At 44.4% G+C, this 21,502-nt stretch overlaps 1 protein-coding gene across 2 annotated transcripts in view; it reads right to left on the bottom strand.

Moving 5' to 3' along the window:
* Positions 1 to 21,502, bottom strand: part of LOC110525094 (glutamate receptor ionotropic, delta-2-like) — a 653,889-nt gene that overhangs the window by 314,386 nt on the left and 318,001 nt on the right. The window lies entirely within an intron of this gene.

The following is a 21,502-nucleotide window of genomic DNA, read 5'->3' on the forward strand; positions in this document are numbered from 1 at the left end:
CGATAAGAGAGGTTGCATCTCTGGACGCACTAGTTATGCTGGGTGAGGTCACCGCATGTGTGGGAGGTGGGGCAAAAGAGGAATCTGGGGCATTTTGTGTGGGACTAGGGGCTCCGCAGTGAACTAAAACAATAATAACTATCTTAAACAACAGTATACAAGGCATATTGACATTAGAGAGAGACATAAAGCGAGGCATAAAGCAATCACAGATGTTGATTGGGAGAGCTAGTTAAGACAACAACAAGTATGACAACAACAGCTAATCAGCTAAGACAACACAACAGGTAAAATGGTGATGAATGGGCAGAGAGGGTCAGTTAACTTCACACAGGGCCTGAGTTTGAGGCTGGGGCCAACAGATAAACATAATTTAAAAAATGGAGTACTGTGATTAATGAGCAGTCCAGCAGGCATCAGCTATGTAGCCAAGTGATTATAGGGTCCAGTGAACAGCAATAGATGAAACAAGGAAGCCGCTGGGTAGTCGTTACTACGCTAGCAAGCGGGAGACACGGCGTTAAAAAAAAGTTAGCAGGCCGGGGCTAGTGGAAGCGTCTTCACCGACGTCAGGCAAGGGTCGGTTGAGGTCACAACGGATGGAATTACATCGGTAGACCAGTCGTGATGGATCGGCGAAGCTCCGTGTCGACAAAGGGTCCAGTGCAGCTGGCAAAAGAGGCATTGTAGCTGGAGTAACTTTGTTTGCTAGCCGGGAGATACGCCTGGCTCGATGCTAACTGGTGCTAGCTTTGGGACAAGGGCATTAGCCACTATAGCCACTCGGTAGTAGCTATCTAGCTGAGATGATCTGATGCAAAGGTCCAGAGCTTACGGCAGGAATCCGGTGATGTAGTGGATTATGGTCGTGTTAGTGAAGAGTCCGGGAGGCGTCAGCTGTGTAGAGGAGTGATCATAGTGTCCACTCAGCAGGCCGGGAGATAGGCCTGGCTCAAGGCTAGCTTCGGAGCTGGGTCACTCGGTAGCAGCTAGCTAGCTGGGATGATCAGGAGTAATGGTCCAGGGCTTACGGCAGGAATCCGGTATTGTAGTGGAGAAAAACAGTCCGGTATGCTCAGGGTTGATATCGCGCTGTGCAGACTGGCAGACTGGTAAGCATTATCCAGGCTAAAAGTGGATGGTGTCTGTGCTAAAGGTAAAGGACGTGCTAAGGCTAGTAGCTAATTAGCTGGTTAGCTTCTGATGGCTAGCCTCTGATGGAGGTTCCGGCTATATGGTCTAAAAATAGCAGATCCGTATCACATTGGGTGAGGCGGGTTGCCGGAAGGTATATTTAATTTAAAAATGGAAAAAGAGATTGAAATACATTGAAATATATACAAAAAAGATGAAAAACAAGGGACAATGACAAACAACGTCTGCACTGCTAAGCCATCTTGGATAATCAAATGGCTACTCAGACCATTTGCATCACCCCCCCCCCCCCCCCCCCCCCCCGACGCTGCCGCTACTCTCTGTTATTATCTATGCAGAGCCACTTTAATAACTCTACCTAATTACATAATTACCTCAATTACCTCGACACCGGTGCCCCCGCACATTGACATACTGACTCTGTACCTGTACCCCCTGTATTATTGTTATTTACTGCTGCTCTTTAATTATTTGTTATTCTTATCTCTTACTTTTTTAGGGATTTTCTTAAAACTGCATTGTTGGTTAAGCGCTTGTAAGTAAGCATTTCACTGTAAGGTCTACCTACACCTGTTGTATTCAGCATTTCACTGTAAGGTCTACTACACCTGTTGTATTCAGCATTTCACTGTAAGGTCTACTACACCTTTTGTATTCGGCGCATGTGACAAATAAAATTAGATTTGATTTGCAGTCAGCAACGCTCTGGATAACATAATAGCCTTACCAGCTCTGCTAGGGGTGAGTAATGTTCAGTGAGCTGTTCTCTCTCTCTCTCTCTCTTATATGTCTGGAAGTAGCTGGCAAGTTATTACAGAACGCATGAATCAAACCTTAAAGAGATGGGTGGAGCTTAGGCTTAAGAGGGTGTGAACAATGCTGAATGGGTGTAGACAAAGAAGGGCTCTCCAGTAGTAGTACCAAAACATTGAAAGACGGTTTTCTCAAAAGTGAGTTTACAAGTTGATCAACTTTAAAAGCAGATTTACTTTCTATTGTTTCCTTAAATGCAGTGTATGATATACCATTTTGTAGCTCTGAGTCTCTACTTTTCGCCACTGTAAAAAAACAGAAATTCAAATGTTGCTACATATGACCAAATCCAGGTGGTGAGTCATATATGAGAAAAACTAACTGGTTAAATTTGACCCACATTTATTATAAGCAATCTAAATGATGCTAGATAAACAAACAGCTTAAACACTCCATACAAAGTGTTTTACCTGGTAACGCTAGCCATGGTAAATACGTTTTTTAATTTGGACAAATTATGATATCTTAAAGCTACATTTTATAATTTCTAAAATTATTTCAAATGTCAAGGAAAAACCTAGATATAACCTCAGATATAGACCATCCAAAAAATACCAAGGCACTCACATTGGCCACTGACAACACATTTCAGATAACCACCCTGAAATCAGCACACCTCATTGCCAGCAGTACATCGTATTGAACAGCAGCTTCTCTATACATCCTCTCCAGGGCGTATACAACCTGGCTCAAACACCTCCTGATGACAGAGATAAGAAGGCATGTCAGTGGGCCTGTGTCCCTCCAGCCTTTTCTTGTCCAAGTCACCAGCAGGAGAGGAGGAAACCATTGTTCCTCATCAATCTCTACCGTCTGTACCTCTCAGTCTCACGTACGGCTGCAACGCTAAGGGGGCTGAGAGCTGAATTACAAAATGGCAACTGCCCGCACAGACAGGGATGACACATGAGACAGGAGAGCACGACTAACTAGGGCAGGGTTAGCAAAACCCAACCTTTACCCTAGGGCAAGGTTAGCACAACTCAACCTTTACCCTAGGGCAGGGTTAGCACAACTCAACCTTTACCCTAGGGCAGGGTTAGCAAAACTCAACCTTTACCTCAGGGCAAGGTTAGAAAAACTCAACCTTTACCCCAGGGCAAGGTTAGCAAAACTCAACCTTTACCTCAGGGCAAGGTTAGCAAAACCCAACCTTTACCCTAGGGCAGGGTTAGCAAAACTCAACCTTTACCCTAGGGCAAGGTTAGCAAAACTCAACCTTTACCCTAGGGCAAGGTTAGCAAAACTCAACCTTTACCTCAGGGCAAGAATAGCAAAACTCAACCTTTACCCCAGGGCAAGGTTAGCAAAACTCAACCTTTACCTCAGGGCAAGGTTAGCAAAACCCAACCTTTACCCTAGGGCAGGGTTAGCAAAACTCAACCTTTACCCTAGGGCAAGGTTAGCAAAACTCAACCTTTACCCTAGGGCAAGGTTAGCAAAACTCAACCTTTACCCTAGGGCAAGGTTAGCAAAACTCAACCTTTACCTCAGGGCAAGGTCAGAAAAACTCAACTTTTACCCTAGGGCAGGGTTAGGAAATCTCCACATGTGCCCTAGGGCAGGGTTAAGAACAAAGGACGCTTTGAAGAGCTTTTGGCTAAAAAGCTCAAAGCTCTTTTTGAAAAAAGAGAGGGAGAAAAATAGAGAGAGAAATAGAGAGAAACCTCTTCAAACAGAGCAGCAGTTCCAAGGGACATATTTGCACACTGATTTGAAACATGGTCAGGGCAGCGGAGAAGAGAGGAAGAAGGAGGACGTGTGGAGGGATGGTGAAGAGGGAGGGGAGGAGGGGCTCCTGTGGTAATTATGTATGAGGAGTCATCCTTTCAGTCAACTGGCAGTGTGCCAGAACTGTAGCTCTGCTGATTCCTCTAAAACTGGTTGCCATTTCAATCTCAGCGCCTCCACACTGCAAACATTGAGTGACATAATCATTTCCCGCAGATCCGACAGCGATCAAAAACCCCAATCGCATGTAAAACTATTGGCCTCTTGGTGTTTGATGGAATGCTTGATTTTCAGTCCCTTACCATGCATGAGCACCGAGACAGAGAAAGAGAGAGAGAGAGTGGGAGGGAGAGCAGTGGGGAAAGAGAGAGGAAGGAAGAGAGAGTGGGAGGGAGAGCAGTGGGGAAAGAGAGAGGAAGGAAGAGAGAGTGGGAGGGAGAGCAGTGGGGAAAAAGAGAGAGGAAGGAAGAGGGAGTGGGAGGGAGAGCAGTGGGGAAAGAGAGAGGAAGGAAGAGAGAGTGGGAGGGAGAGCAGTGGGGAAAGAGAGAGGGCGGAAGAGAGAGTGGGAGGGAGAGCAGTGGGGAAAGATAGAGGAAGGAAGAGAGAGTGGGAGGGAGAGCAGTGGGGAAAGAGAGAGGAAGGAAGAGAGAGTGGGAGGGAGAGCAGTGGGGAAAGAGAGAGGACGGAAGAGAGAGTGGGAGGGAGAGCAGTGGGGAAAGAGAGAGCAAAAAAGAGAGAGCAAGATGAAAAATGAAACGATGAACGACAGACACTTTTTCTTAGAAAGGGAGAGAAGGAGAGAAAGAGAGTGAGAGGGAGAGAGGGAGAGATGTACTGAGTAAAGGAGAGGGGAGACAGGGAGAGAGTAAAGGAGAGGGGAGACAGGGAGAGAGTAAATGAGAGAGGGGAGAGGGAGAGAGTAGAGGGGAGAGAGGGAGAGAGTAAAGGAGAGAGGGGAGAGAGGGAGAGAGTAGAGGAGAGAGGGGAGAGAGTAAAGGAGAGGGGCGAGAGGGAGAAAGTAGAGGAGAGAGGGGAGAGAGGGAGAGAGTAGAGGAGAGCAGAGAGAGGGAGAGAGTAGAGGAGAGAGGCGAGAGGGAGAGAGTAGAGGAGAGAGAGGAGAGAGGGAGAGAGTAATGGAGAGGGGAGAGAGGGAGAGATTAGAGGAGAGAGGGGAGAGAGGGAGAGAGTAGAGGAGAGAGGGGAGAGAGGGAGAGAGTTAAGGAGAGAGGGGAGAGAGGGACAGAGTAGAGGAAAGGGGAGAGAGGGAGAGAGTAGAGGAGAGAGGGGAGAGAAGGAGTGAGTAAAGGAGAGGGGAGATAGGGAGAGAGTAGAGGAGAGAGGGGAGAGAGGGAGAGAGTAAAGGAGAGAGGGGAGAGAGTAAAGGAGAGAGGGGAGAGAGTAAATTAGAGAGGGGAGAGAGGGAGAGATTAATGGAGAGGGGAGAGAGTAAAGGAGAGAGGGAGAGAGTAGAGGAGAGAGGGGAGAGAGGGAGAGATTAATGGAGAGGGGAGAGAGTAAAGGAGAGAGGGGAGAGAGTAAAGGAGAGAGGGGGGAAAGGGAGAGAGTAAAGGAGAGCGGGGAGAGAGTAAAGGAGAGAGGGGGGAGAGTAAAGGAGAGAGGGGGGAGAGGGAGAGAGTAAAGGAGAGAGGGGAGAGAGTAAAGGAGAGAGGGGAGAGAGTAAAGGAGAGAGGGGGAGAGTAAAGGAGAGAGGGGGAGAGGGAGAGAGTAAAGGAGAGAGGGGGGAGAGGGAGAGAGTAAAGGAGAGAGGGGAGAGAGTAAAGGAGAGAGGGGGGAGAGGGAGAGAGTAGAGTAAAGAGGGTCGAGAGGGAAGAAGCTATTAGAGAAGAGAAAAGGGAGAGGATTGATGGAGCAAGAGAGACGTGAGAGACGGCTGAGCAGGTTACCCAAGCTACTTAACTGTCTGCTTCTAGTTAAAAGCTACAACAAAATATCTACTCCACAACTCAGCAGAAACGCTGTTTATTCATAATTTTATTTGCAAATGTTTTATACACATAATCACACAGCGTGATGTTTCCCAAACAACCAACCAACACCACTCTACAAAGATTTTAGTTGACTTAAAACCAATAACCTTAACTATGTTAATAACTCTAATTCATAAGAGCACTTGACTTATTAGGCAACACTGGCTTGCTCTGGCTTTTGTGCTGCTGCTAAAGTGGATCTCTAGAACGTCTACTGTACACTACCGGTCAAAAGTTTACTCATTCAAGGGTTTTTCTTTATTACAGTTTTTCACAATCACTTTGGCACTAATTTCGGAAACCTTGATGTCGTTTTTCTAAACTCTAGACACAAAACTCACAACCAATGATCAAAAAACTCTAGACACAAAACTCACAACCAATGATCAAAAAACTCTAGACACAAAACTCACAACCAATGATCAAAATGCTTAATTTTTCAAAACTCTAGACACAAAACTCACAACCAATGATTAAAAAACTCTAGACACAAAACTCACAACCAATGATCAAAATGCTAATTTTTCAAAACTCTAGACACAAAACTCACAACCAATGATCAAAATGCTTAATTTTTCAAAACTCTAGACACAAAACTCACAACCAATGATTAAAAAACTCTAGACACAAAACTCACAACCAATGATCAAAATGCTAATTTTTCTAAACTCTAGACACAAAACTCACAACCAATGATCAAAATGCTTAATTTTTCAAAACTCTAGACACAAAACTCACAACCAATGATTAAAAAACTCTAGACACAAAACTCACAACCAATGATCAAAATGCTTAATTTTTCAAAACTCTAGACACAAAACTCACAACCAATGATTAAACAACTCTAGACACAAAACTCACAACCAATGATCAAAATGCTAATTTTTCTAAACTCTAGACACAAAATTCACAACCAATGATCAAAATGCAAATTTTTCAAAACTCTTTTAACACTTTTTCCAATTGCTTGGATACAATACACATAAAGCTAAGAACATTTGTTCAATGAACTAACATCACCTGTTCAAAATGACACAACTTAACATTGGAAATTGCAAACTTCAGAAGCCTTAAAACCTCAAATACACTACACGTTTTATAGCTCCTGCATTGCAGAAAAAGCTATCTTGCAACAAGGTGTTACCATTTCAAAATGCAATTCACACATTACATCTGAAATGACTGTTTATTAATTTCTTTACAATGATCTAACTATCAATTGATACAGCTGATTAAAATGATAAGTAACTGTTACATTACTCTTAATGCATAGTTTTATGGAAACTGACAAACAATATTCCATGTTTAGATCATGAAAGTTTCAGGATAACGAGATCCATTGACACCAATTGCAGTGGAACATGAACCAATTGGACTACATTATCTATGGATGTAATATTTCATCATCATTCTTTATCAGACGCTGTTTCTATGGTCCCATGTACCACTTTTTCCAGACCATGTTTTCAGATTTGACATTACTGTACACTCATCTTACTGAACACCATGCTGTGTCGATGGCCACTTTATTAGGTACACCTATCCAGTACTGGGTGGGACCCCCCCGTGGGACCCCCCCTGTCTCCACAACAGCCCCTGTCTCCACAACAGCCTGAATTATTCACGGTGTTGTACGTTAAGCGATGCTCTTCTGCACACCACTGTTTTAAACAGCTGTTATTTGAGCATTTGTGGCCTTCAGCTTGAATGATGGACATTCTCCTCTGGCCTCTCTCATTAACAAGGTGTTTTTGCCCACAGAACTGCCGCTCACTGAATGTGTTTAGTTTATCGCACCATTCTCTGTAAACTCTAGAGACTGTAGTGCGTAAAAATCCCAGGAAGGCAGCTGTTTCTGAGATGCTGGAATGACCATGTGTGGCATCAACAATCATACCAGGGTCAAAGTTGCTTAGGTTACGCATCTTGCCCGTTCTAATGTTTGGTCGAACAACATCTAAAGCTCTCTACTCTATATACTCTATATATTGAGTTGCAGGCAGCCACATGATTCGCTGTTCGAATGTAACTGTCTTTGATGAGCTAAATCAGGTCTGTAGAGCTGATGGCGTGACCTATGTCATTGTGTGAGATAATGTCAGGTTCCACCATGCTCAAATGGTGCAAGCATGGTTTCAGGCCCATCCACAATTTACCACCCTATACTTACCCCCATACTCTCCTTTCCTTAACCCGATTGAGGAATTTTTCTCCACATGGGGGTGGAAGGTATATGATAGGCACCCTCACGAACAAGCCACCCTTCTCCAAGCCATGGATGACTCATGCAATGACTTCCGGCAGACCAGTGTCAGGCCTGGATTCGCCCGAAGATTCTTCCCAAGATGTTTGGCTAATGAAAATATCCATTGTGATGTGGATGAGAACCTGTGGCCAAATCCACAAGACAGGGTTGATGGAAATATAGAAGTACAGTAATCAATATATATATATATTTTTTTACAGTAAGCCAGGTGAGGAACACTGCAGTGATGTTTTACACTAAGCCAGGTGAGGAACACAGCAGTGATGTTTTACAGTAAGCCAGGTGAGGAACACTGCAGTGATGTTTTACAGTAAGCCAGGTGAGGAACACAGCAGTGATGTTTTACAGTAAGCCAGGTGAGGAACACTGCAGTGGTGTTTTACAATAAGCCAGGTGAGGAACACTGCAGTGATGTTTTACAGTAAGCCAGGTGAGGAACACTGCAGTGATGTTTTACAGTAAGCCAGGTGAGGAACACTGCAGTGATGTTTTACAGTAAGCCAGGTGAGGAACACTGCAGTGATGTTTTACAGTAAGCCAGGTGAGGAACACTGCAGCGATGTTTTACAGTAAGCCAGGTGAGGAATACTGCAGTGATGTTTTACAGTAAGCCAGGTGAGGAACACTGCAGTGATGTTTTACAGTAAGCCAGGTGAGGAATACTGCAGTGATGTTTTACAGTAAGCCAGGTGAGGAACACTGCAGTGATGTTTTACAGTAAGCCAGGTGAGGAACACTGCAGTGATGTTTTACAGTAAGCCAGGTGAGGAATACTGCAGTGATGTTTTACAGTAAGCCAGGTGAGGAACACTGCAGTGTTGTTTTACAGTAAGCCAGGTGAGGAACACAGCAGTGATGTTTTACAGTAAGCCAGGTGAGGAACACTGCAGTGATGTTTTACAGTAAGCCAGGTGAGGAACACTGCAGTGATGTTTTACAGTGAGCCAGGTGAGGAACACTGCAGTGATGTTTTACAGTAAGCCAGGTGAGGAACACTGCAGTGATGTTTTACAGTAAGCCAGGTGAGGAATACTGCAGTGATGTTTTACAGTAAGCCAGGTGAGGAACACAGCAGTGATGTTTTACAGTAAACCAGGTGAGGAACACAGCAGTGATGTTTTACAGTAAGCCAGGTGAGGAACACTGCAGTTGACCTTTAACTGTTTTTAATTTATTTGTAGCTCATTATTTTTACTTTGATTCAAAGAAACCTATGTTGTAATTTTACTGTATTTCATCAATAAATGTCATATTTTTTTCAATAATTCCACTGTGTCTGTAGTATTCTCTCTACTAATCCTTTTACAGTGACATATTTATGTGTAGTAGCATAATGAAACATGTATCACATATTTTGTACTACAATATTTAATGATTGTACGAACAACTACACAGTGAAACTATTGGTATCTTGTGTGTGGGTTATCTAAATGAATGTTCCTATGGTATTTCATGATAAATGAGTTATTTGAACCAATGATTCTGCAAGTGAAAGGTTTCTTTAAAGATTTGAATGCACAATGCAATGTTTTGAACATTGGACAGCCTGTGTTACAAGTGATGACCATTTTGAGTTTTGTGTCTAGAGTTTTGAAAAATGAACACAAGGTTCTGAAATTAGTGCCAACGTGATTGTTAAAAACTGTATTTACTATTTTCTACATTGTAGAAAACAATGAAAGCTGTTATCAGGGCAAAGGGTGGCTACTTAGAAGAATCTCAAATATACAATATATTTTGAATTGTTTAACACTTTTTTTGGTTACTACATGCTTCCATATGTGTTATTTCATAGTTTTGATGTCTTCACTATTATTCTACAATGTAGAAAATTGTAAAATAAAGAAAAATGAGTAGGTGTGTCCAAACTTTTGACTGGTACTGTACATGTATTGATGGCTGTATTGATGGCTGTATTGACGGCTGCATTGACAACTGTATTGACGGCTGTATTGATGGCTGTATTGATGACTATATTGATGGCTGTATTGATGACTGTATTGATGGCTGTATTGACGGCTGTATTGATGGCTGTATTGATGACTATATTGATGGCTGTATTGATGACTGTATTGATGACTGTATTGACGGCTGTATTGATGGCTGTATTGATGACTGTATTGATGGCTGTATTGATGACTGTATTGATGGCTGTATTGATGGCTGTATTGATGACTGTATTGACGGCTGTATTGATGGCTGTATTGATGGCTGTATTGATGGCTCTATTGATGGCGGTATTGATGGCTGTATTGACGGCTGTATTGACGGCTGTATTGATGACTATATTGATGGCTGTATTGATGACTGTATTGACGGCTGTATTGACGGCTGTATTGATGGCTGTATTGATGGCTGTATTGATGACTGTATTGACGGCTGTATTGACGGCTGTATTGATGACTGTATTGATGACTGTATTGATGGCTGTATTGATGGCTGTATTGAAGGCTGTATTGATGGCTGTATTGATGACTGTATTGATGGCTGTATTGACGGCTGTATTGATGGCTGTATTGACGGCTGTATTGATTACTTGTTGGACTAGCTCACTGTATTCACTGGAACTGTGTTTCGTTGTGAACCATGTGGATTTATATGTTCAATGTTTCTGATGCTGAGACATCAAAAGCCTGTGGTGCTAGTGTGTGTGGGATAGTGTGCGTGTGTGTGTGAGTGTGTGTGTGTGGGGTGGGCTGTGTGTGTATGTACAGTTTGTGAGTGTTTGAGTGTGTATACAGTATGTTTACTTTTATATGTCTGTTATAAATGCAAATAATATGCAAATAACTGCGTGTGAAATAAGAGTTGTAAGTGTACATGTAAATGAGGTAACCATATCTTTGCCTGCTCGTGTGCATGCTAGCTTACAAGCATAGATGTACAATTATGTGTGTGCCTGCTTGTTTATCCCAAATAAACAAATCAAACTGACGTCTTGCCGCACAGGGAAGATAGATGGGATTTTCACGATGAAAAATCCCAGCATTACCTGCCCCAGAGTACCCAGAATGCAGCAAATAACCTCTAACCCTGGTAGAGAAGTCCACAGCTTGCGGCTGTCATCGTCACCGATCCTCCTTCCCTGACATGAGAGACGAGTGTTTAGACAGCAGTAGCACCGGCTGAGACGGTCTCTCTCTCTCCCTCTCCCTGTCTCTCTCTCTCTCTCTCGCTCTCTCTCTGTCTTTCCTATTCCTTCTATTTATGTCCATCTCTCTCTCTCTTTGTCTAAGGTCTCTCACTCTTTCCTTCTATCTCTTTCTCCGTCTCTCTCTCTCTCTCTGTCTCTCTCTCTCTCTCTCTCTCTCTCTCTCTCTCTCTCTGTCTCTCTCTCTCTGTCTCTCTCTGTCTTTCCTATTCCCTCAATTTATGTCCACCTCTCTCTCCTTGTCTGAGGTCTCTCACTCTTTCCTTCTCTCTCCTTCTCTCTCTGTATCTCTCTCTTCGTCTCTCTCTCTCTGTCTCCTATTCCCTCTATTTATGTCCATCTCTATATATCTTTATCTGTCTCTCCCTCTATCTCTCTCTCTCTCGCTCTCTCTCTCTCTCTCTCTCTCTCGCTGTCTCAGTCTCTCTGTCTATATATCTTTATCTGTCTCTCCCTCTCTCTCTGTCTCTCTCTGTCTCACTGTCTATATATCTTTATCTGTCTCTCCCTCTCTCTCTGTCTCTCTCTGTCTCACTGTCTATATATCTTTATCTGTCTCTCCCTCTATCTCTGTCTCTCTCTCTCTCTCTCTCTCTCTCTCTGTCTCAGTCTCACTGTCTATATATCTTTATCTGTCTCTCCCTCTCTCTCTGTCTCTCTCTGTCTCACTGTCTATATATCTTTATCTGTCTCTCTCTCTCTCTCTGTCTTTATCTGTCTCTCTGTAGCATGGAATTAAAAGTTAAATAAAAAGTATAAAAGAAAAATATAAATTTTAAATGTCATATTATGTCTATAACAGTGTTGTAAAGATGTGCAAATAGTTAAAATACAAAAGGGAAAATAAATAAACATAAATATGGGTTGTATTTACAATGGTGTTTGTTCTTCACTGGTCGCCCTTTTCTTGTGGTAACAGATCACAAATCTTGCTGCTGTGATGGCACACTGTGGTACTTCACCCAGTAGATATGGGAGTTTATCAAAATTTGATTCTTTGTGGGTCTAATATGGTCATACATTTGGCAGTGTGCAGTACATAGTCAAAGCTTTCCTTAATTTTGGGTCAGTCACAGTGGTCAGGAATTCTGCCACTGTGTACTCTCTGTTTGGGGCCAAATAGCATTCCTGTTTCTCTCTCTCTCGCTCTCTCTCTCTCTCTCTCTCTGTCTCTCTCTCTCTCTGTCTGTCTCTCTCTCTCTCTGTCTGTCTCTCTCTCTGCATCTCTGTCTCTCTCTGTCTCTTTTTCTGTCTGTCTCTCTCTGCTCAGATATCCAGTTGTTTCACCATCCCTCCTTTTTTTCTCTCCTCCTTCCAAAAAGAACATTACAGATGGGAACTCAGGCACTCAAGGCAAAATGGAGAGCCTGGAGTTTCATGAGAATGGGAGGAGAGCATGAGTTGATCTAATTAACTGTACACACTACTGAGCCGTGCTGGAAGTGGAACAGCATGCCAACAGCACGCCATTGCATCACAACAGATTCTGCCTTCATCTCCGAGATCAACAACAACTCTGACCCCAGAGAGATGCAGCTGGAGGTGAGGCTGGAGCATTAAACAGCTAAGAACCAGTAGGAGCGGCAACGGAAGGAGGGAAGGTGGGCGGAAGGCAAGAGAAACGAGGGAAGGGAAGAGAGATGAATGAAGGGAAGAAAAAACAATGGAGACTATTGCGCTTGACGATTTCCCCCCTCGGTAGGAGTCGTAGGAAAATGAAGTAATTACTCAAAAAGTTGGATTGCTTTAATCATTCCTTTCTACGACATGATGTACTGTATTTTCTCCGAAACACAAATGTATTTCTTGATGTCGGTTGCTAACGTTTTCCAACTGAAAAAGTCCTCTTGTTAAAAGCATAATTAAAATATGTGTGTATGTTTTTTTCCCTGGATATTTTTCCCTGCTAGAAAACAAAGACATGCTCCCAGCTTGCAACATGTTGATTTGTTAGGAAATTGGCTGTGGGACTCTTTCCAACACGTTTAACTTTGTGGCATAGGGGTGCTGTTGGATCGACGCGGTAGATTACTCTGTCCTCTCTTTTCACACAGCCATTCTACACAAAGTCCCAGGGTCCGTTAGTGAATACAGTACAGTCACACTGTTTACCTTGACATTCATCGCTTTCCAATTACCTAATTAACCAGCAAAGACTTGACTGCATTAGAAACAGTCTCCCCCGTCTCACCAGTCTACCCTCTCTTCACAATATAAAACCTCCTCTCCTTCTCCCTTCCTCTCCCCTCCTACCTGCTCTGTTAGTTCCTCTCCTCTCTAGGTAGCTAAGTATAAAGGAACCATGGGAGCAACAGACTACCAGTAATTCTCTCCCAGCAGATGGCTCTAGGTTGAAGTTTCCCCTATGTACAGATCTAGGATCAGCCTCTTCTCGCCCAATCCTAATCTTAACCATTAGTGGTAAAAATAGAAAACTGACCCAAGATCCGTGTCTAGGGTCAACTTAACCCTACACCCTGTGAATGCTGAGCGAGGAGACAGAGTCATTAGGGCTAGAGAGGCAGACAGCCTTGGAGTCAGCATCCTTCTGCCCCATGCTCTGCTCTTCACCGAGGGCCTGTCCCTCAACAGCAGCCACACACAGAGGGAGAGAGAGAGAGAGAGAGAGAGAGAGAGAGAGAGAGAGAGAGAGAGAGAAAAAAAAGAGAAAGACTGAGAAAAAGAGACAGATTGAGAAAAAGAGAAAGAAAGTGCTCTCACAGCCAACAACCATATGGCCTGAGTCAGATCCACAGTAGCAGCTGTGTCAGAGGGGAGCTGTGTTTGAAGGTTTGTTTGGGGCTTTTGGCGTGATATTTAAATGAGGTAAATAAACTTGCTTGCTCGGGCGAGGGTTGGAGCGGCAACGGCTCTACGTAGCTTCAAAGTGTTACCCTCTCCTCGCTGCACGGTGACAGGTGACGCCAGGCAACTAGACACAGAGCAGGCGCAGCAGCAACAGAAAGCCACACACACACATGTACACACACACACACACACACAGATGCACACACACACATCCACACGCACAATAACACACACAGGAATAACTAAGCCTCTGCTTTGTCCTCAACATAAAATCCATGAGGATGCTGTACCAATGGGAACCTATGAGAGGTGAGACACAGGAGAGGAAGGAGACATGTGGATGTGGGGAGAGATGGGGGATGTGGGGAGAGATGGGGGATGTGGGGAGAGATGGGGGATGTGGGGAGAGATGGGGGGTGGGGATGTGGGGAGAGATGGGGGATGGGGATGTGGGGAGAGATGGGGGATGTGGGGAGAGATGGGGGTGGGGATGTGGGGAGAGATGGGGGATGGGGATGTGGGGAGAGATGGGGGATGTGGGGAGAGATGGGGGGTGGGGATGTGGGGAGAGATGGGGGATGGGGATGTGGGGAGAGATGGGGGATGTGGGGAGAGATGGGGGATGTGGGGAGAGATGGGGGATGTGGGGAGAGATGGGGGGTGGGGATGTGGGGAGAGATGGGGGATGGGGATGTGGGGAGAGATGGGGGATGGGGATGTGGGGAGAGATGGGGGATGTGGGGAGAGATGGGGGATGTGGGGAGAGATGGGAGATGTGGGGAGAGATGGGGGATGTGGGGAGAGATGGGGGATGTGGGGAGAGATGGGGGGTGGGGATGTGGGGAGAGATGGGGGATGTGGGGAGAGATGGGGGGTGGGGATGTGGGGAGAGATGGGGGATGTGGGGAGAGATGGCGGATGTGGGGAGAGATGGGGGTGGGGATGTGGGGAGAGATGGGGGATGGGGATGTGGGGAGAGATGGGGGATGTGGGGAGAGATGGGGGATGTGGGGAGAGATGGGGGATGTGGGGAGAGATAGGGGAGGTGGGGAGAGATAGGGGATGTGGGGAGAGATGGGGGATGGGGATGTGGGGAGAGATGGGGGATGTGGGGAGAGATGGGGGATGTGGGGAGAGATGGGGGATGGGGATGTGGGGAGAGATGGGGGATGTGGGGAGAGATGGGAGAAGGGAGACGTGGCGAGAGATAGGGGAAGGTGATGTGGGGAGAGATGGGAGAAGGGGGATGAGGGGAGGCAAGGGGGAGGCTGAGTATGTAGGGGGGGATGAGTGTAGATGTGACGGGGGAAATGCAGGGAGAAAATGACCTCCAGTGACACAGAGAAAAGAGAGAAAGAAGGGGAAGAAAATAAGGAGGAGGAGAAGTGACGTGCCTCTAATGTCTCTGTATATATGTCCACCCCAGATGGTAATCCCAGCAGTCAATCTGTAATGTCTCTGTATATATGTCCACCCCAGATGGTAATCCCAGCAGTCAATCTGTAATGTCTCTGTATATATGTCCACCCCAGATGGTAATCCAGGCAGTCAATCTGTAATGTCTCTGTATATATGTCCACCCCAGATGGTAATCCAGGCAGTCAATCTGTAATGTCTCTGTATATATGTCCACCCCAGATGGTAATCCAGGCAGTCAATCTGTAATGTCTCTGTATATATGTCCACCCCAGATGGTAATCCCAGCAGTCAATCTGTAATGTCTCTGTATATATGTCCACCCCAGATGGTAATCCCAGCAGTCAATCTGTAATGTCTCTGTATATATGTCCACCCCAGATGGTAATCCAGGCAGTCAATCTGTAATGTCTCTGTATATATGTCCACCCCAGATGGTAATCCCAGCAGTCAATCTGTAATGTCTCTGTATATATGTCCACCCCAGATGGTAATCCCAGCAGTCAATCTGTAATGTCTCTGTATATATGTCCACCCCAGATGGTAATCCCATCGGTCAGTCTGTTACTTATCTGCTTATACAGTCTGTTGAAATGAGTAAAATTCATCGGTATGCAGACAACACTGTTACGTATGCACCAACTGCTGACAGGCTATGTCAGAGCTGCAACCTGACTTTGCGGTCAAGAAAAAATATATGTTGTTTGCTAATTCTCACCAGAAAATGTCAGATGGACTAGATACAGTGCCTTCAGAAAATATTCAGACCCCTTTTTCCACATTTTGTTACGTTACAGCCTTATTCTAAAATTCTATCATTTTAGATTCTATATATTCAATTCATGATAAACCGACAACAGTTTTTTTTGCAATTTTCAAACATTTATTAAAAATAAAAACAGATATTCCTTATTTACACAGGTCCCACAGTTGACTGTGCATGTCAGAGCAAAAACTTGGCCAGCATCCTGCGGCTGGAGCCGAGCGTCGGGGAGGGGGTACTGTCACTTGTGCTCCCTCTCCGGCCTCTAGGTCACCAGGGTGCTGATTATTGCACACACCTGTCACCTTCGTTACGCGCATCAGCGCCTAATGACACTCACCTGGACTCCATCACCTCCTTGATTATCTTCCCTATATCTGTCACTCCACTTGGTTCTTTCCTCAGGTGTTATTGACTCGGTTTCATGTCGGTGCGTTGTTCATGTTCCTTGTTTTCTGTTCCGATTATTTATTAAACACTCACTCCCTGTACCTTCTTCCCGAATCTCAGCGCATTCGTTACAGGGACCACCAAAACTCTTCCTAGAGCTGGCCACCCAGCAAAACTGAGCAATCGGGGGAAAAGGGTCTTGGTCAGGGAGGTGACCAAGAACCTGATGGTCACTCTGACAGAGCTCTAGAGTTCCTCTGTGGAGATGGGAGACCCTTCCAGAAGGACAACCATCTCTGCTGCACTTCACCAATCAGGCCTTTATGGTAGAGTGGCGGTGTTACAATCAATTAGGTTTTGGCTTTGCTATGGTGATGTGGACGGGGATGGCGGACGAGCGTAAGTCTCTGATTTCAAAGGTTGCAAGTTTGAATCCAACAAGAGAAAGTTGTTTTTTATTTTTTTAAATTAAGCTTAACCCAAACCTTAACCATTTGGAGTTAATGCCAAACCTTAACCCTTACCTTAACCATTTGGAGTTAATGCCAAACCTTAACCGTTAATGCTTGAACTTAATCTTAAACACTTCGAAATCTTTTGTTTGGAACAACTTTGAAAATGTACGTTTGAGAAACATGGATGAATGTGAGACCGTGAGAGCTGTTACATTGTGAAACATGTCCCGGATTGCAGCAGCCACTACTCTGAAACCTTTGGATGCCGTCTACCATAGTGCTGTTTCACAGTTGACGGTTTTAATACTCCTCATTAAAGTCCCATAGATCACTACATTATTCCCTTCTTGTTTACAAACAACAATTGTGTGGTTAAAATTGGCAAAAAAACACCCACGTTTCTTTCCAGTGGGGTGAGACAGGGATGCAGCTTAAGCCCCACCCTCTTCAACCTATATATCAACGAATTGGCGAGGGCACTAGAACAGTCTGCAGCACCCGGCCTCACCCTACTAGATTCTGAAGTCAAATGTCTACTGTTTGTTGATGATCTGGTGCTTCTGTCCCCAACCAAGGAGGGCCTACAGCAGCACCTAGATCTTCTGCACAGATTCTGTCAGACCAGGGCCCTGACAGTAAATCTCAGTAAGACAAAAATAATGGTGTTCCAAAAAAGGTCCAGTCGCCAGGACCAGAAATACAAATTTGATTTAGACACTGTTGCCCTAGAGCACACAAAAAACTATACACACCTCTGCCTAAACATCAGTGCCACAGGTAACTTCCACAAAGCCGTGAGCGATCTGAGACGCAAGGCAAGAAGGACATTCAACGCCATTAAAAGGAACATCAAATTCAACATTTCAATTAGGATCTGACTAAAAATACTTGAATCAGTTATAGAACCCACTGCCGTTCATGTTTGTGAGGTCTGGGGTCCACGCACCAAAAAATAATTCACAAAATGGGACAAAGACCAAATTGAGACTTTTGCAAAAATATCCTCAGTGTAGATCATAAAACACCAAATAATGCATGCAGAGCAGAATTAGGCCGATACCCACTAATTATCAAAATCCAGAAAAGAGCCATTAAATTCTACAACCACCTAAAAGGAAGCGATTCCCAAAACTTCCATAACAAAGCCATCACCTGCAGTGAGATGACCCTGGAGAAGAGACACCTAAGCAAACAGGTCCAAAGCCCCAGGACAGCAACACAATTAGACCAAGCCAAATCATGAGAAAACTTAAAGATAGTTACTTGACACAAAAAAACTGAGCAAACTAGAATGATATTAGGACCTAAACAGAGAGTAAACAGTGGCAAAATACCTGACCACTGTGACTGAACCAAACTTAAGGAAAGCTTTGACTATGTACAGACTCAGTGAGTATAGCCTTGCTATTGAGAAAGGCTACCGTAGGCAGACCCGGCTCTCAAGAGAAGACAGACTATGTGCACACTGCTCACAAAATGAGGTTGAAACTGAGCTGCACTTCCTAAACTCCTGCCAAATGTATGACCATATTAGAGACACATATTTCCCTCAGATTACACAGACCCACAAGAAATTGAAAACAAATCCAATTTTGATAAACTCCCATATTGGGCTCCCGAGTGGCGCAGCAGTCTAAGACACTGCATCTCAGTGTAAGAGGTGTCACTACAGTCCCTGGGTCGAATCCAGGCTATATCACATCCGGGCTGTGGTCTGGAGTCCCATAGGGAGGCGCACAACTGGCCCAGTGTCGTCTGGGTTTGGCCGGGGTCGGCCTTCATAGTAAATGAGAATTTGTTCTTAACCGACTTGCCTAGTTAAATAAAGGTTACATTAAAAAAAATATCTATTGGGTGAAATACCACAGTGTGTCATCACAGCAGCAAGATTTTTGACCTGTTGCCACAAGAAAAGGGCAACCAGTGAAGAACAAACACCATTGGAAATACAATCGATATTTATATTTATTTTCCCTTTTGTACTTTAACTATTTGCACATCATAACACTGTATATAAAGCCTGTATATAAGACATTTGAAATGTCTTCATTCATTTGGAAATTTCACTTTTGTTTATTATCTATTTCACTTGGTTTAGCAATGTAAACATATGATTCCCATGCCAATAAAGCCTGTTAAATTGAAATTGAATTGAAATAGAGAGAGAGAGACCCACGCAGGCAAAAAGAGGACAGCTTGAGGACAGGTGTACACGTCCAATCTAAGTGGAGGTTCCTGTTAGTGAAACAGGGCACATGCTCCTCTCTTTCTCTCTCTCTCTCTCTTTCTCTCTCTCTTTCTCTCTCTCTCTCTCTCTCGCACATCTGGTGTGCACCGGGCATACGTTCCCCTCGCCTCGTCCTCCTGTCTCTTCCTCTTCACTATGTCCTCCCTCTTTGTTTTTTCATAGGGAGGGTCTGGACCTGCACAGATGCTACATTTAAGGCCTTAATTCTGCTCCCTGTCAGCCTTCCAAATCTCATTGACACTTCAACACCGATTCCAATTTAAGAGACTGTGATCCAATTTGGTGGAACTGGCAGGTTCTCGCCGAGTGGCTGTGTGCGAGGGAGCCTGGCGCACATGGCTCCAAGGGTACGAACACACACATACACATACACACAGGGGTGTTTAAATTAGTAGCAATTAGGTCTGGAGAAACAGAAGAGTGCCACTGTTCAGGATCTCCAGAGGAGGTAGGTAGGGATGTCTACAGGAGTGGTCATTATTCAGTTTATTTCTAGTTTTTTTTTTTCTCCTCTGGCCTCACTCATAGACATGGGCCTGATCAGCATTACCTTGGGAACAAGTATTTAAGACCAATATATTACACAAGGAAAGACTAACTAGCAGGATGAATAGGAGGGACGTCGGCTATTCTATTGTACGGGCGCCACTGTCAGAAACGGAACTGCCGTCAGAAATCAACGCTCTATTTGTACTCGGTGATTGTGGGAATTGAATTGAATTCCTTGCGGATGGAATGTACTGTATTTGATGTCAGGCTATATAAATACAGACATTGGTGCTTCCATGCTGCTGGTGAGTCAGTTGTCATGGAGGGACTCTTCCCCTGGAGGATGGGGGATGTGTGTCTCTCTCTGACTGCAGTGTGAGTGTGGGATGTGAGCTTTGGAACACAAACTGTCCAAAAAGATGCCTTCAGACAGAAATGCTGTAAGAATTTTATCTAAAGTTTGCTCTAAGTCTAAAGGAGGGAGCTGTGGTGCTGCCACAGAGAGAGAGAGAGAGAGAGAGAGAAGGTTAGGCACAGGAAAACCTGGCTCCCTGTAAAGACTGTGCAACCACTGTACCTCAGCAGAACCCGAAACAGGTTTCCAAGACCTCTCTGATGAGGATAGGCTACCCCTCCTGTTGGGGGTGGACGGAGGGAGCTGTGGGTTGGCAGCGCACTACATTGCTGCCTGCCATAAGATGAGGGACAGTGTCTGACATACCAACCAAACAGCACATGTCCTCTATGTTTGTTGGTATTGTTCAATGTATGGCTATTTTAACCCTTGATTATTGTTGTTACTGTTGTCCAGTTAGCAATATTGATTAATATTATAAATCTCCAAAGAAAGCTTTGGCAATATGTACATTGTTACGTCATGCCAATAAAACAAATTGAATTGAGAGAGAGAGAGAGAGAGAGAGAGAGAGAGAGAGAGAGAGAGAGAGAGAGAGAGAGAGAGAAACAGAGAGAGAGAGAGAGAGCGAGAGAGAGCGAGAGAGAGAGAGAGAGAGAGAGAGAGAGAGAGAGAGAAAAGAGAGAGACAGAGAGAGAGAGAGAAAAAAGAGAGAGAGAGCGAGAGAGAGCGAGAGAGAGAGAGAGAGAGAGAGAGAGAGAGAAAAGAGAGAGAGAGAGAGAGAGAGAGAAAAAAGAGAGAGAGAGAGAGAGAGAGAGAGACAGAGAGAGAGAGAGAGAGGAAGGCAGAGAAGTGGATAAGGAGGTTTTGGTTGACATGGCAACACTAATTCAATTCGGAGGCCAGCCTCCGAAAAAATAAGAAGTAAGAAACTGTATTATGATAACTGTTGACTTATCGTGTCTCTACGACAACAGATTCAATGTTTTACAGTTAAACATCTAATTTCTGTTGCTTTTAAGATGGAGACAATTTTTTACCTCTCACTAATTGGCAGTGTTACATTTTAGAGCTATCAAATTACAGGTATGTGATTGTATCGGGTATTACAATCAATCTGCTAAACTGTATGCGTATTTGTGTGTGTATGTGTGTGTGTATGTGTGTGTGTGTGTGTGTGTGTGTGTGTGTGTGTGCATGCGCAGAGATATTTTGAACATCTATTCAGATGTTTGGTCCAACACTTTCACACAAAGCAACGTCCAACTCGTTGATACTTCGAAAAATCATGGATGAACAAAAAACACATATTAAACATAAACAGCCATAGCAAGTTACAAGTCTAACATCTTAAAAAATAAAACATTTCCAGGGGTATTTTCAGGGGCGTTTTCATGGGCATTTCCAGGGGCGTTTCCAGGGGTATTTTCAGGGGCGTTTTCATGGGCATTTCCAGGGGCGGTTCCAGGGGTAT

This window comes from Oncorhynchus mykiss, chromosome 6, assembly GCF_013265735.2.
Source record: "Oncorhynchus mykiss isolate Arlee chromosome 6, USDA_OmykA_1.1, whole genome shotgun sequence".
Taxonomy (NCBI): Eukaryota; Metazoa; Chordata; class Actinopteri; order Salmoniformes; family Salmonidae; genus Oncorhynchus; species Oncorhynchus mykiss.